This window comes from Neofelis nebulosa, chromosome 2, assembly GCF_028018385.1.
Source record: "Neofelis nebulosa isolate mNeoNeb1 chromosome 2, mNeoNeb1.pri, whole genome shotgun sequence".
Lineage (NCBI taxonomy): Eukaryota > Metazoa > Chordata > Mammalia > Carnivora > Felidae > Neofelis > Neofelis nebulosa.
Window position 1 is genome coordinate 128734411 of NC_080783.1, and position 16365 is coordinate 128750775.

Genomic DNA, 16365 nt, shown 5'->3' on the forward strand with positions numbered 1-16365 from the left:
GTGAGGAACACATTTGGACATACTTTCAGAAAAGCTATAGCAGGATTTTTTTTGTTGTGACAGAAACTAAGTTTAAACTAGTTTAAGCAAAAAAAAAGGGGGGGGGGATTTTTTATTTTTTTTTTTTTTTGGCTCATGTGTGAAAAAGTCCAAGGAATGGAAGTGGCTTTATACGAAGTTGGATCCAGTAGTTCAAATGATTCATTTTGTCTCTACCTCTGTCTCTGTCTTTCATTGCTTGCCTCTGCGTGGCTATATTCTCAGGCTCTCTATGTATGCATGGTAAAGAGATAGCTGCTGTAGACCCAAGTTTGCATTGTCCTTACTCCTTGCTGTCTGGGTCAAGGAGATGGAGTTCTCTTACTGGCTAGACCAGGTCACCATCTCAACTCTGGAGCCTGGGAGCTGGATCAGCTCCACCTGAGCCACATGTTTGGGGTAGGATTACTATAGAATGGGAAAGGATTTTCCAAAGGCAGGAGAGCTGGGAAGGCAAATCTGTGTCCATACCATGGACAATTTGGCACTATGTACCCAAAGTCTCTAGAATATACAGGTCTCTGAGCTTAGTAACTCCAATTTTAGGACTTAATTCTAATGAAAGGACCAGAAACAAATTTTTATTCCTGCTGTGCCTGTGGTGATGGGTAGGAAGCAGAGAAGGAGGCCACTCTGGCCTTACATCCTAACAACCTAGCAACCCCATTAGGGCTGTAGGCAAAGTTCTGGGTAGGGCTTTCAGTGGCCCACTTTGGGCCACATTTGCATTTCAGAATCAGTCACTGTGGCCAAGGACTGGCCAGATCTTGGCTATGTGCCCATTCTTAGACTTTGTGGGTAGTATTAGTCCTACCAAAGCCACAAAACTGAAAGTTAGAGAGACCTAGTTTCCCCCAAAGCAAATCAGGGTGCTTCTGCCTAAAGAAGAAAGAATAGACGGTGACCAAGCAAAAACAATTGACGTCACTACATCAGATAACTAAACCTGTTAGAACTGCATCTGGAATCATTTACTCTAAGTGAGGATCCAGGAAAGTTTCCCCAAAATAAAGTCTGTCAACTCTGGTACATAAACTTTGTGACAGATATTTTGGTAGTTCCAAGTGGTTTTGCAGAGCTGAGGGCAAAGAGACATTCTTTTACAGAATCATCTTCCTCTCTGTCAGCTCTCTAAGTACAAGCATTTTTTAGGGTTTTATTCTCTGAATAATTAAGTTGTCACATAAATGATCTCTGGAGAAGATGAGTTGTACCATAATCTGACAAGCTGTATTTCTCTTTCTGAATTGCACCAGCAAGTCATTAGGTTTCCAAGAGAACCTCACAGGATACTTAAGCCACCGAGAATACAGATACAACTCCTAAGTGTAGTATTTAAGAACTAAAGGAATCTGCAATTGCTTTCCAGAATGTAGCTAATTTTCAAAATGAAGAGTCAATTCAATAAATATCAACTGAATACTTTCACTACTGATTGCTTCCACAGTATTCATATCTGCATTTTCCCAATGATTGTACCCACATTTTGCTTAAGGAAAGCCATTCATGGCCAAATGGTTTGGGTGTGATAAATCCCACCTCTGGCTTTAGAGGTAGGGTCTAATTGACTTATGGCAATACTCCTGGTCATGATAATTCATTCAAGGGTGGAAATGCCCCAATTCAAGCCAATTATACTCAATTCTTGGACATCTATTTGAATGATAAAAATATCTCTTTCTCTCCCCTATCCTCTTTAATTGAATATAAATCCACAAGCATATAACTTCAGGAACTACCGGCAGCCATCCTGCATCAGGAAGGGAGAGTTTGCCTGAGAATGAAGCCAGTCTCAAGAAAGACTAAAAGAGAAAAACCTGGTCACATTATTTGAGATGCTGGATTTGAGTTGTGCTGGTCACATTGAGTTGCTAGATCATGCCATGCCTGAAGCAACATACCTGTGGACTTTTCAGTAACATGCCCCAATAAATTCCCTTTACTTTTTAAAGTCTGAGTAGGATTCTCTGCTACCTGTAATTCTGACACCATCCCCAACTGCAAAACAATTCTGATGTTAACCACTCAGAGTTGGTGTCAGACTCTGCAGGTTTAAGGGCACAGTTCTCAGCAAGACTGCCCTTACTTCAGACATCAGCCAAACTTTGGGGGCGTCCAGACCACTCACACTTTGGTCTAACTGGTGTAAATTAAGAGGTACCCATGACCCCCTCATGTTAAAAAATTTACAAGAATTGCTCACAGAACTCAGGAAGGTGCTATATGTACAATTACAGCTTTACTTTAAAAATACAAATCTGGGTCAGCCAAATGAAGAAATGCACAGGGTGAAGTCTGGGAGGGTCTTAAACACAGAACTTCCATGCCTTCTCCCTGTTGAGTCCAGACACATCACCTTCTCAGCACACCTGTGTTCACTACCCAGGAACTTCTCTGAACCTCAGTGTCCAGAGATTTTACTGGGATTTCATTACATAGGCATGACTGTTTGGATTGTTGGCCACATGACTAAACTCAATTTCCAGCTATGTTAAAGATGCTTCCTCAAGCTCTCCCTCTTTTTTGTTGCCTGTGCCTCTTATTAGTTCAATGTCTCATCTTAGTTCTCACTCTTATTCCATGCCAGATTCCTACAGCTTTGGCCTCACTCTGCCAGCTTCCCTGCTTTGATTAAGCCCTGGGGGACGGGCTTAGTCTGGAACAGCAGGGGTAGAATTTTTTTGAGCCCATTTAACCTGCAAAGCCTGAAGACGTTCTTGAAGATCCCCATTATCTGAAACAGAGTATATAGTTAAGGGGACATTTAAGTTGTTTCTCATCACTCCTTTTCCTTCTTGTAAGTTTTTTTGAGTTTCGTGTCATTCATCCACTCATCTTTTCTCCCCTCCCAGTGCAATTATCTTCCAAACTCTTGGCCATTTTCCTCATTCTCTAAAAAGCACCTGGCTCACGGCCTTCCTCCCCCCTCAACTTCTGCCATTCTCTTGGGCAATTCTAAGGTCCATATGGCTTTCTCAATTTCATGTTCTCATTATCTCCAATCCGATAAATTTCTTGTCAGCTCCACATCATCCATAATCTTCTTCTCTTTTCATGCTACAATCTCTCCCTAGGCTCTCTTATGGCTTTACACACAATCTGTGTGTGTTCGTGACTCCCAGTTATTTTTCTAGCCCAGACCTCTCTTCTGAAATCCATACCTCCATATTCAATTGCCTTTTTGGCATATCCCCTTACATATCTCATATTCATGCATCTCATATCTACCCTCTCAAAACTTATCTATTTTCTCCTGACTCTCCTCTGGCAAATCTCCTGCATTTCAGCAAATGATCCCACCAGCCATTTAGCTGTGCAATCTACCTTCTTCATCCCTTTGTTTATTCTATCACTAAGTCCTATCCATTTTACCTCTAAGATATATCTTGAATCTATTTATTTCTCACCATCCCCACACTATCACCCCAGCCCAAACCATCATCACCTTTTGCTTGGACTATTGCAATAATGTCCATCTGGTCTCTCTGCATTCATTCTTACATCCCTTCAATTCACTCTTTACACAGGAAGCATTATGACTCTTTTCTAATACAAATTTTATCTTGTTATTTTCCTACTTAAAACCTGTTAGAGGATTCCTATTTTTCTTAGGATAATATTCCAGATCCTTTGAATGTTCAACAGGGGCTTACATGATCTGGTTTCCACAGTCTTTTTCACATGCTCTTCTGCCACAACCTCTCCTCATTCACTGGGCCAGTCACACTGGCCTTCTGTCTTCTCTGAAGATGCCAAGCTCTCTTATGTCTCAAAGTATTCATGAACACAGTTCCTTCTACCTTGAACATTCTCCATGCCCTAGTTCCACCTCCATATACCTCTTACTGTGTGACAGGAGCTATGCCCCAAATAAGGAAACACCTCTCTTCTCTGAAGAAGTTCACAGTTCAGGGGTGCCTGGGTGGCTCAGTCGGTTAAGTATCTGACTTTGGCTCAGGTCATGATCCTGCAGTCTGTGAGTTTCAGCCCTGTGTCAGGCTCTGGGCTGACAGCTCAGAGCCTGAAGTCTGCTTTGGATTCTGTCTCCTGCTTTTTCTGCCCTTCCCTTGCTGGCACTTTGTCTCTTGTTCTCTCTCAAAAATAAACATTAACAAAAATAAATAGGTGTGCCTAGGTGGCTCAGTCAGTTAAGTGTCCGACTTTGGTTCAGGTCATCATTTCACAGTCCATGGGTTCAAGCCCTGCACTGGGCTCTGTGCTGACAGCTGGAGCCTGGAGCCTGTTTTGGATTGGGTGTCTCCCTCTCTCTCTCTGCCCCTCTCCTGCTCCCACTCTCTCTCTTAAAAATGTATAAATGCTTAAAAAATTTTTTTAATAATAAATGAGTTAAAAAAAAAAACTCACAGTTGAATAAGAGACATGCATAGGGGCACTTGGGTGGCTCAGTTGGTTGAGTGTCCGAGGATCAAGCCCCATGTCAGGCTCCAAGCTGAGTGTGGAGACTGCTTAAGATTCTCTCTCTCTCTCTCTCTCTCTCTCTCTCTCTCTCTCTCTCTCTCTCCTCTCTCTCTCTCTCCTTCTGCCCCTATCCCCCACTCATGCACTCTCTTTCTAAAAGAAAAAAAAAAAGAGACATGCATATATGCAAAAAAATTCACCACTTATAATAAATGCAATAGAAGTATGGCCACAGGAAGATATTTATCTGTCTCTCAGAGTTAGGAAAGGGCACTTAAGTAAAAGAACCAGCATGTCTTAAAGACAGAGGCAAGGACATGAGGAGATATTACAAGTTTGGTATTACTGGAGGGTTATGATAAGAAGATGGCAGGAGACACCTTGGATGCTGTGTAAAGGGGCTTGAACTCCATCCAATATGCAAAGAGGGCATTCCCTACAAAGAGTTTTATGAAGGAGAGACATGAATATCAAATTGGTAGTACTTTGAAAGAAAGGTCTGGATAAAAAAAGGTTAAAGTAAAAGTCAAGTAGGAGAATATTATAATAGTCCCAGCAACTGATGATGGCAACTGAATAAAGGCAAAAGTAGTGGGAACAGAGAGAAGGTGGACTGAAGATATCTTTAAGAGGTAGAATTGATAGTACTTGATGACTGAACAAAACAGGTAAATTTCTTGTCCTTATAGAGCTTGCATTCTAGAATGAGAAGGCAGATAATGCCCAATAAACAAATACATACATGATAGGATCCTTGTAGTGTTACAAGCTGTGAAAGAAAATAAAGCAGAGTAAACGCACAGCAAATGAAGGAGAGAGTTACAGATAGAACAGTCCCTGTAAGGAGGTGACATTTGAACAGAAAGTAAACGAGCCACATGAACATCTGAAGAAAGACTATTTCGGGAAGAGAGAACAGCAAGTGCAAATGGCCAGAGATCGGATATGTTGGTCATATGTTTGAAGAATAACAGCAAGACTAGTATGCTTAAAGCATGGAAAAAAGGAAAGGGAGAGTGGAAGGAGATAAGGTCAGAATACACCAAGAGGTCAGATGTTGAGTGCCTCATAGATAATGAAAAAACTTTGGATTTTATTTCAGTGTAATGCGAATCACTGGAGGGATTTGAACAAGGGAGTGGCACGTTCCATCTTATACTGTTAACAGGATCACTCCCAGTAGACTACAGTCAGGGAAGTGTGGAAGCTGGGTAGCCGGTTAGGAGGAAGGGATCTAGGTGAAAGTTGATGGTGGTTTGGAGTAGAGTAGAAGTGATCAAGGTGGTGAGAACTGGTCACAATTGGGATATGTTTTGAAGGCAGAGCTGATGTAATGTGTTGACAGATTGAATGAGGGTAGAGAAGAGTCAACAATGATCCCAATATTTCTGCCTTGAGCAACAGGCTGAATCATGGAGCCATTTACTGAGATGGAGAAGATTGAAGGGAATTAGGTTTGATAGACAGGGACTGAAGAATTTAGTTTCAGACATGTTTAGTTTGGAATACTGTTAAACATTCGAGTAGCTACTAGAGATAGGAGTCTGAAGTTGAGGGGAAAGGTTGAGCCTGTAGATTATAATTTTTGGAATCATTAGCATACAGATGACATTTAAGATGATAGAATTGGTTAAGACTTTCTAAGGTGAATATAAACAAAAACTGAGTAGAAGTCCAAGGATGGAACACTGGAATACTCCAATACTTAAAGGTTGAAAAAAGATGATCCAACAAAGAAACTAAGAAGGAGTGACTGGTGAGATGAGAAGAAAATAAGTAGAGGGTGGGAGCCAGGTAAAGACAACTTTTCAAGAAAAAGGAAATGATCACCTGGCCAAGCTGCTGTTGGGTCATGTAAATTGAGAATTGGATTTGGCAACATTAAGGTTATTGGTGACCTTGATAAGAGAAGTCTCAGAAGAGTAATAGGCATAAAACGTTTATAAAAGATTTTATGTATCATAAAGGTTAAGATACACTAGAGAGAAAGTGAGAAGTTTCACCATATAAAGGGAACAGAGAGGTATTGTAGTAGCTGGAGAGACATGCTGTCAAGGCAGAGAGGTTTTTGTTTTTGTTTTTGCTTTTAAGAAGGGAGAGAAGGGGCGCCTGGGTGGCTCAGTCGGTTGAGCGTCCGACTTTGGCTGAGGTCATGATCTCACAGTCCGTGAGTTTGAGCCCCGCGTCGGGCTCTGTGCTGACGGCTCAGAGCCTGGAGCCTGCTTCAGATTCTGTGACTCCCTCTCTCTGACCCTCCCCCGTTCATGCTCTGTCTCTGTCTCAAAAATAAATAAACATTAAAAAAAAAAAAAAAAAGAAAAGAAGGGAGAGAAGATTGGTGATCCATGAGGCGGGGGGAATTAGTGTGGAGGCAAAGTCCTTGCATAGGTGAGTTCTCTAGACACTTTTATATTTAGGCCAAGAGCTCAAGAAAGAGGTGGAGACTGGAGATACATATTTTGAAGTGATTAACTTATATATGAAAGGGACCAAGGTGGGAGTGGATAAGTTGTTTGAAGAGAGGGAAAAACAGAAGCCAAGGACAGAACCCTAAGGTATCAAAAAATTTAAGGGGCTCCTGGTGGCTCAGTCAGTTAAGCATCCAACTCTTGATTTCAGCTCAGGTTATGATCTCACAGTTTGTGGGTTTGAGCCCTGCACTGGGCTCTGCACTGGCAGTGCAGAGCCTGCTTGGGATCCTCTTTCTCTTTCTCCCTGACCCTCCCCTGCTCACACTCTCTATCTCAAAATAAATAAATAAACTTTAAAAATTAATTTAAAAAATTTAAAGGAATAAGGGGAGAAGGAATGTCCTCTATTTTCCAATTATTTTTATGCACATAGCACATGGCACATTGTTTTATCTCTCATGCTTGGAAAGCCCTCCCTTCCCTGGATTCATACCCATCTCTCATAGTACTTTATGTGAATCTTTATTAGCACTTGTTTCACTGCATTTACATTATAGGTCTTCTTTTTCCATCATCCTGAAAGCTCCCTCTGCCAAAAACTTTATTCATCTTTATATCTACAACTCTTAACATAATGCATAGTAAGTGCTAAATAAATGGTGCATGGAACAGAGGGAAGTTAATCCACAAATAGAATGTGAAATATATAAGTATTAGAAAGTGTCAATATGCATTTTATGACTCTAAAAGAAATATACATGTTGGAAAGAATTCACCAGTGAAGCCATCTGGAGTTTCATTTGTAGAAGATTTTAAATGATGAATTCAGTTTCTTTAAAATATAAAATACGGAATTTTCTATTTATTATTGTTTTAGTCTTAGTAAGTCTGTTTCTCAATAAAAATTTCCATTTCATCTATATCGTCAAATTTATTGGTAAAAAGTTGTAACATCTTCTTATATTTTCAATGTCTATAGGGCCTGTACTGATGTCCCCCTTTTTATTGCTGATATTGGTAATGTGTTTCTATGCACTCTTCCTTGATTAATCTTGCTAGGAGTTGATTAATTTTTTAGCTCTTTTGAAGATTATAAGTTTTGGCTTTGTTGACTGTCGATTAATAAGTGTTGGCTCTTCTATGTCTGCTTTCTGTTTCACTGATTTCATCTTTATTTCCTTTTACTTCCTTTTTCTTTTTACTTTCTTTGCATAAATTTGCTGTTTCTTTCTCTAAATTTCCCTGTGAGCTCTAAATCCTATGGGTAGTTCTCTAGCCAAAGTGGCCCATTAGTGGAATCCCAAGTCTCAAAGAAATGAGCCTGATTTATTACCCCAGATGCTCAGTCATTAGCTAGGACTAGGTTGTGAGAAGCATGGCCTCAGTTGTGAACATATTGGTGGATCAAGGTCAGTAGTTGGGGCCATTGATTAACTATGCTCTGCAAAGGGAATTCAGGGACCCATTTTCAGAACCACATTTCAACTCCTTTGCCCCAAAGATTTATTTCTTCATGCAGGTTTGGGGAGAAGCTCTTCCATGGTTCCCATGGGCCTCTCTTCCTGAAAGGAAACTTAGAAAAGGAAGGTTAGTAGGATGGACTACAGAAATTGATCTAGAGGTCACAAGTGATACTCATCCTCTCCCTTTTCCACTATCCACTCTAAATTCCTCTCACTTGCAGTTATCATCTTAGCAGGTCTTGGTGGTTTTTGTGGTGGTATAATCCAAAGCTTTATTCCTGGTCTGAGATTTTGGTAACTATACTTTTGTCAGGTCATGGTCGCTGCATATGTTCAGTTACAGTGGGGCAAGGGAGTGTCAGATGTCCAAGGGAACCACATGAATTCTGCTAAAAACAAACAAACAAACAAACAAAACCAAAAACAGTGCTACCTTTTCCTATTGATCAGGGCCAATTATCCTTGTCATGATTGTGACTCCTCTTTTTGCCTACTGGTCCCAGGAATAATGAGTCCAAAGTGCAGAAGTCATAGCTTGTGGTTCAAAGGGACCCTTGCTGTGTCCTTTAATAGGAGTGCAATCTCTTTGATGACCAGTACCACCAGCCCCAACCCTATTGATCCCGGATTTGTGGATATGGGAAGCACAACATCCTCTAGTGGGTCATTGGCAGTAAAAGTAAATGGGGGTGTTCCTACATCCATTTCTTAGTGGATCCATGTATTTTTTCTATTGGGAGTCATGAAGACCTCTGATTTATTTGTATAACACATCCTGAATTATAACTTCCAATTTTTTTCAGAAGGTTATCCTTGAGTGGCTTTTCACCTGTGCCTTTAGAATGTCATTCTGGCTTTCTATGAGGTCAGCTTTTTCTGGATGGTATGGTATGTTCAGCGGATCCCATGGCCATAGGTCCACTCCCACACCTCTTTTGCCATGAAGCAGGTACCCTGGTCAGATGCTATGTTACATAGGATTCTACATCTGTCGATCAGGCATTCCATAAGCCCCAATATAGTAATGTTGGCTAAGGATCTGTGGGTGGAAAGGAAAACCCACACCCAGAATAGCTATATATCTCTGTGAGAATGAACCACTGACTCCTTCAAGATGGAAGGGACCCAATGTAGTCAACTTGTCACCGAGTATCCAGTTGGTCTCCTTGAGTAATGGTGCCATACTGGGGACTCAGCATAAGTCTCTGTGATGACAGATTGGACATTAAGGCATCAGTAGCTGTATCAGTCTTGGAAATTTGGAGTCCAAGCTTTTGGGCCTGTACATAGTCTCCATCCCTGCCACAAAGGCCCCTCCATTTATGTGCCTGCATTAGTTTCTTAGGACTGCCTTAACAAAGTACCACACATTTGGTGATTTAAACAACAGATATGTAATTATCTTACGGTTCTGAAAGCTAGAAGTCTGAGCTCAAGATGTCCATAGGCTTGGTTCCTTTTGAGGGCTGTGAAAGAAAATCTGTCCCATGCTTCTCCCCTAGCTTCTTGTGGTTTGCTGGCAATCTTTGGCATTCTTTGGCTTCTGCTACAACACCCTGATCTGTCTTCATCTTCCCATGGCATTCTTTCTGTGTATCTCTGTCTTCACATGGCTATCTGCTTATAAGAACACCAGTCACATTGAATTAGGGGACCACCCTACTCCAGTATGATGTCATCTTAACTAATTACATCTGCAACAGCCCTATTTCCAAATAAAGTCACAATTTAAGGTATTGGGGGTTAGAATTTCAACATAAGAATTTGAAAGGGGGATAAAACATAATCCATAAGAGTGCTTATAACACATCATGCAGGTTCCAAGGTGGCCATTGATTAAGGCTGGTAATGACAATTGGATGAGTCATTTTGTCTCCTTGATTGCTTAGTGCCTCTTCCCTGGTGGATGTGAGATATGATACAAAACTCCTCACACTTCATGCCCGCTCCTGTATATTTATCCACATGACTCCACTCAAGATCTCCTTGTCTTTGATCTTCTAGTCCTTTTCCTTCCAGGTGCCCTACTAGGTCTTCTGACAGGCCATTGACACCTGCCCAAGAATCTATATATATTCTTACTTCAGTCTGCTTCTCCTTATACTAAAAGCAGACGATCAGGGATGATCTTTGTAATTCTACCAACTGGGAAGATTTTCCTTCTTTGCTGTTTTTCAAAGACTCTGAAGGATGTAACTATAATGCAGCCACTATCTAATTTTGGTTTGTACCCACATACTAAGCTGACTCATCCATAAACCAAACGTAGGCTTTACCCTTCTTCCTTCAGCTGGTCATGGTATTGGTGCAGCTGTGGTGGGTTATATGGGGATGTGGGCTACCTTGTCATGCAGCTTACAAGTGCCCCAGTTGTGTTTGAGCTCCATCCTGTATGTACCATTTCCATCTTATAACAGATGCTGATGGGTCCATCTGAACCAAAAGAACTCAGTCCATAATAAGTGGTTCTGGACACATGGTTACCTGATGTCCTGTGGTTAAGTGTTCTGTCTCCATCAGGGCTCAGTATCTATCTGGTTCTCATTAGTAGCTGGTTCTTAAAATGTGTATAATTCTCAGTTGCAGATGGCATGGCCTTGCTCCAGAGTCCTAAGGACTGCACTGTGATGTTTTTACTGGGGCTTACCATAAGCTCTTTCTTAGTCTGCTTGGGCTTCCATGACAAAATACCATAGACTGGGTGGCTTAAACAACAGAAATTTATTTTCTCACAGTTCTAGAGGCCAGAAGTCCGAGATCAAGATGCCAGCATAATCAGGATCTGGTGAAAGCTCTCTTCCTGACTTGCAGACAGCTACCTTCTCACTGTATCCTTACAGGGCAGAGAAAGAGAGCTCTCTGGTGCCTCTTTGTCATCATATTGGGGATTAGGGCTTCAATGTATGAATTTGGAGGGGGACACATTCAGTCTATAACATTCCACCTGTGGCCTCCTAAAATTCACATCATTATTGCACACAAAATACTTTCATTTCATCCCCAAATCTCCAAAGCTCTTAATTTATTCCAGCATCTAAAGTCTCATTTGAATATCATCTAAATCAGATAGAGTGAGACTGGAGGTATGATTCATCCTGAGGCAAAATTCCTCTCCAGCTGTGAATCTGTGAAATCAGACAAGTTAAATACTTTCAAAATACAATAGTGGGATAGTAATAGGATAGACATTCTCATTACAAAAGGGAGGAGAAAGGGGTGATGGTCCCAAGCAAGCTCAAAATTTAGCAAGGCAAAGTCCATCAGATTTTAAGGCTTTAAATAATCCTCCTTGGTTCAATGCTCTGCTCTCCAGGTCCAGTAGGTGGCAGCATCACCCCCAAGGTCCTGTTGGGTAGTCCCCCACCAAAGGCTCTTGAAACTGAGGTAGTGTAGTGGCCCTGATGATCTCTTAATCACTGTCGGCATCATTTTCCCCTCTTCTTGCAGAATAGTGCATGTGTGCAGCTGAATAGCTCTATCATTCTGTCTTGTCAAATTCAATAAGCCCAACAGCCTTCCTTTGTTTGGTCCCATCTCCATCCCCTTCAGTTCAAATTGGCTGCGTTTCTGCTCATATAATCCCATAAACTCTTTATCAAATGATAATCAAGTTGTGCCATCGGTATTTTCTTTAGAACATGCTTTCTCATGTTTTTCAATATGGATAGGCTGAGAAATCTCTAAGTCATCAAGTTCTGGCTCCTTTTTGCTTAACAATTCCTTCTTCATCTCTCTCCTTTCACATTTTACTATAAGCAATCAGGAGGAACCAAGCCCCTCCTTCAATACTTTGCTTAGAAATCTCCTCAGCTAAATATCCAATTTCATCACTCACAAATTCTACCTTGCACAAAACAACACAGTTCAGCCAAGTTATTCACCACTTTATAACAAGGGTCACTTTTCCCACAATTTCCATTAACGTCTTCCTCATTTCCATCTGACGTCTCACCAGCATTGTCCTTAATGTCCATATTTGTAGCATGCACTTTAAAACTTTTCCAACTCCACTCATTATTCAGTTCCAAAGCAGCTTCCACATTTTTAGTTATTTGTTACAGCTACATTCCACGGCTGGTGTCAAGATCTGTATTAGCCAGGGATCTCCAGAGAAACAGAAACATTATAGTTATATAGATGTAGGTGTAAGTATAGATATAGATTGTATACCTATAGCTATAGATTTATTATAAAGAATTGACTCACATGAGTATGGAGGCCAAGAAGTCCCAAGATCTGCAGTCATCAAGCTGGAGACCCAGGAGAGCTGATGTGTAGTTCCCAGTCTGAAGCCAACGGCCTGAGAACAAGGAAAGCCAATGGCATGATTTCCAGTCTGAAAGTTGGCGGGTTCGAGATCCAAGAAGAGCTGATGTTTCAGTCCAAGCCTAAAGGCTGGAAAAGACCAACATCCTAGCTATGCAATCAAGCAGGAGTTCCCTTCTACTCAATCTTTTAGTTCTATTCAGGTCTTCAATTGATTGAATGAGGCCCACTTACATTAGGGATGGCAATCTGCTTTACTCATTCTACCAACCCAATGTTAACTTCATCTGGAAACACACCCACAGACACACGCAGAATAATGTTTGGCCAAATACCGGAGTACCCCATAGCCCAGCCAAGTTGACATAAAATTAACCATCACAAGCTCCAAACTGCTTCTTTTCCTACTCTGATACCTCCAATACAAGATTTTACTGGAACATATGGCCAAAGTGACAAAGATGTCTGTACTGTAGCCTGGACTTCTGAAGAGGCTTTCACCTGCTCTGGGCCCCAAAGCTGGAAATCTTCAAGGTCACCTGGTAAATGGGCTGGAGCAGTATTCCTAAGTATGGTATATGTTGCTCCAGAACCTAAAGAGACATACCAAGCCCTGTGCATTCTTCTTTGTGGTAAGGGATGCAAGACTTTCACTTTGGAAGGATATAGTGGTACACTCTAAAAACCTCACTGAAGTGGCAAGTCCTTGAATCTTTATAGCATTTTTCTTCTATTCTCTGAAGCATTAGTCTTACCAATGCCTCCAGCATACTAGCCACTCCACTTGTACAGTCTGACCGGCATATCATTGATGCAATGGGTCGGTGTGCTACTCTATGAGATGTTTAGGAGGTTCAGATTTCTTTGGACCTTATTATGACAGAGGGCAGAGTTAATCTATCCTTGAGGCAAAACTGTAAATGGTTATCTGTCCCACATGATCTTTCCTAATCAAAATGGAAAATAATTTGTTCAACAAACCACTGGCCACACGTCATGTCCTGATGCCTTATTAATCTGCACTAGCAATAAGACTATATAAAGCACAGCAGGTGCTATTGGGGCTGTGACTTGCTATGGTGGTCTAGAGTCATTCTCCAGGACCCATCTAGTTTCTGCAGGGGCCTGACTGGCTAATTAAATGGAGATATGATAGGGACCATCCTCCCCACATTTCTTAGGTCTTTAATGGTGGCACTAATTTCCACCATGCCCCCTGGTATGTGATATTTTCATTTATTTTTTAATTTACTATGTTAGCCAGGTCTGGAAGGTCATTTTCAGGTGTTTCCACTTGGCCTTTTCCACTATGATAGCTCTTCACACAGGTCAAACATTTAAATGTTGGTATAACTGCAGCTGCTAAGTGTATCAACTCCAATTACATACTCAAGAACTGAAGAAATGACCACTGGGTGGGTTCACAGACACAATGGACCTACCCTAACTAGACTTTAGTCAGAACTCCGATTATTACCCAGTCCCCATTTGCCTCCACTCTAACAAGAGGCTATGACAATGCTTTGGGTCCCAGGATATTGATGTCTGAGTTGACTGAGTCCAATAGTTCTTAAATTTCTGGTTATTCCTCTTTCCCACTGTGTACAATCACTGAAGTAAATGGCCATAGGTATCTTTAGCAAAGGACTGGGGAATCATAACACTTACATTTGCTGCAGTGCAGCAGGATCTGCCGCCTCTTAAGTCAACAAGTTTCAGATCTGAAAAGTGGCTCGGATCGGGATACTGAACAAGGGACGATGACTTTCTGGATGAAACCACCCTCAGTCTCCTGCTCCTCCATTTTGGGCTTTTTTGGGTTGTAGATGTTAATAGGATTCCCACCTATTTTGCCCCTAGAGATACCAAGCTCTACATCCATCTCCACAACTCCCTGTGAGTCAAGCCCTCTTGGCTGCCACTTGTCAAATGTTGTTGGTCTTTTTAATTGTGGCCTCCTGGCTTCTAGTGACTAAGTGCCACTATCTGGCCTCTATTTCTTGGGGAAGGGGAATATTTTTCCCATAATCACTAATGGGTCCTAACTCTGTGACTGCTGTTGTTAGCTCAGGAACGCAGAGAACTTCTTGGTGGTGGTGTCCCTTACCAGAGGATTTCTGATGGCCTTGGTGAATGGTGTATCTTCTGGGCCCTCCTGTGAAACAGAATCCTCTGATGGGTCTTCTGGCTTCACACATATCCATTCCAGCATGCCCACTTCGCCCAGTCTTTTAATTCATTCTTCTACCATGTGCCTGGGCGACTGAGACGTTTCTACTTTGCTCAGCATTGGCCATCACTTTCTCTAGGTTTCTAAGAGATTCCCCCGCCCATCCCTCCCATGAGTTTGTTACACCCTCCGTAAGAGTCCATGCAGAGTGTTAAATCCCGAGAAGAAAGTGCTGTCAATGAATTCTTGATTATCTAGTCTAATATTCCAGCCCCCATGATCGAGCAACCTCAAAACTCCTCTGACTTGTTTGTATATGCTAATTTTTACAGCTCCTTTGTATAGGATCTCTTTCCTCCTTTATTAGGTCAGGCATGTTTTCAGCTCAGTTATGCTAGGATTTGATTCCATTTATTAGCATAGTAGCCAGTAGAGAAGAAGTGGCTCTGCAGTGTCTTTGAGCATGGAGGAAGTACTAGTTCTTACTACGAAGAGGTAGACTATCTCTGCAAGCTTTCAAAGTTCACGAGGGCCTACAGAGCTAAGATCCTTACAGTTGTGCATCCAGATGTCCCATCCCTTGTTTCAGGTGTTCAGGCTTTTTCAGCCAGGGCCCTGACCAGCTTTGGCTACATATTTAAATGTCTTTGGGGCTCTGTGCCTCTATCATGTCCCAAGTTTGTGGCATAACTGTGTCAGGTCTTCCACTATAGAGATAAAAGCCTTTTTGTAAGTTACTAAAGAGGTCCTCTTGTCTCTCATACTTGGCTATTAATCAAGGGGGACCTTTGCTTTTTCGTTATCCCACCTGAGTGTCTATACAACTTAGCAGTATCCGGCCAACTCCATTGTCCTTGTAGGCATTGCCCTCCCTGACCCCCATACATTTCAAATGCCTGAAATTATATTCTTTTCCTTCTCCTCTACTGGGATGTTTTCCCAGGCCACCACTGATGAAATCTTTAGCACCTGGTCACCACCTTGTGCTGGGAACTATCCATGTCCCTACACTACTCACGATAATATTGTCTTTGCCCACCAGATAGTGAGTGAGCCAGTCCTGAAACTTCATTTTATTTTCTAGCTTTCTTTTGTTTCTGTTTTTTGTTTTTGGACCTCTCTTGGTACCACTTGTGTTAGTTTGGACCCTCTGAGCAGCTGCCAAGGTGGTATTTGGCATGTGTATTAGCTAGGGCCGCCATTACAAAATACAGTACCGCAGACTGGATAGCATAAACAACAGAAATGTATTCCTCACAGTTGTGGAGTGTAGAAGTCCAAGATCAAGATATCAGCAGGATTGGTTTCTTCTGAGGCATCTCCCTTGGATTGTAGATGGCCACCTTCTTGCTGTATCCTCACATGCCCTTCCTCTGCACACATGCCCTTCCTCTGCACACATGCCCTCAGTGTCTTTCTGTGTGTTCAAATTCCTCCTTACAAGGACACTAGTCAGATTGGATTAGGGTTCACCCTAACATCTTAATTGCCTTTATAAAGGACCTACATCCAAATACAGTCACATTCTGAGTTATGAAGGAGAGGGAAAATAAAGGATGAGTAGGCATTACCTCAGACTGCAGCACAGTTCTGAGGG

At 41.7% G+C, this 16365-nt stretch overlaps 1 long non-coding RNA gene across 2 annotated transcripts; it reads right to left on the reverse strand.

The window, feature by feature from the left end:
* Window positions 1–11034: 11034 nt before the first annotated feature.
* On the reverse strand, window positions 11035–16154 carry LOC131504243 (uncharacterized). 2 transcript variants are annotated; one of them, XR_009257877.1, is made up of 3 exons: window positions 14267–16154; window positions 12539–12727; window positions 11035–12436 (listed from the first exon to the last, which is right to left on the reverse strand). It is a non-coding gene; the product is annotated as an uncharacterized LOC131504243 (long non-coding RNA). The 2 variants fall into 2 exon arrangements; XR_009257876.1 differs by having other exon boundaries at window positions 12539–16154.
* Window positions 16155–16365: the final 211 nt, after the last annotated feature.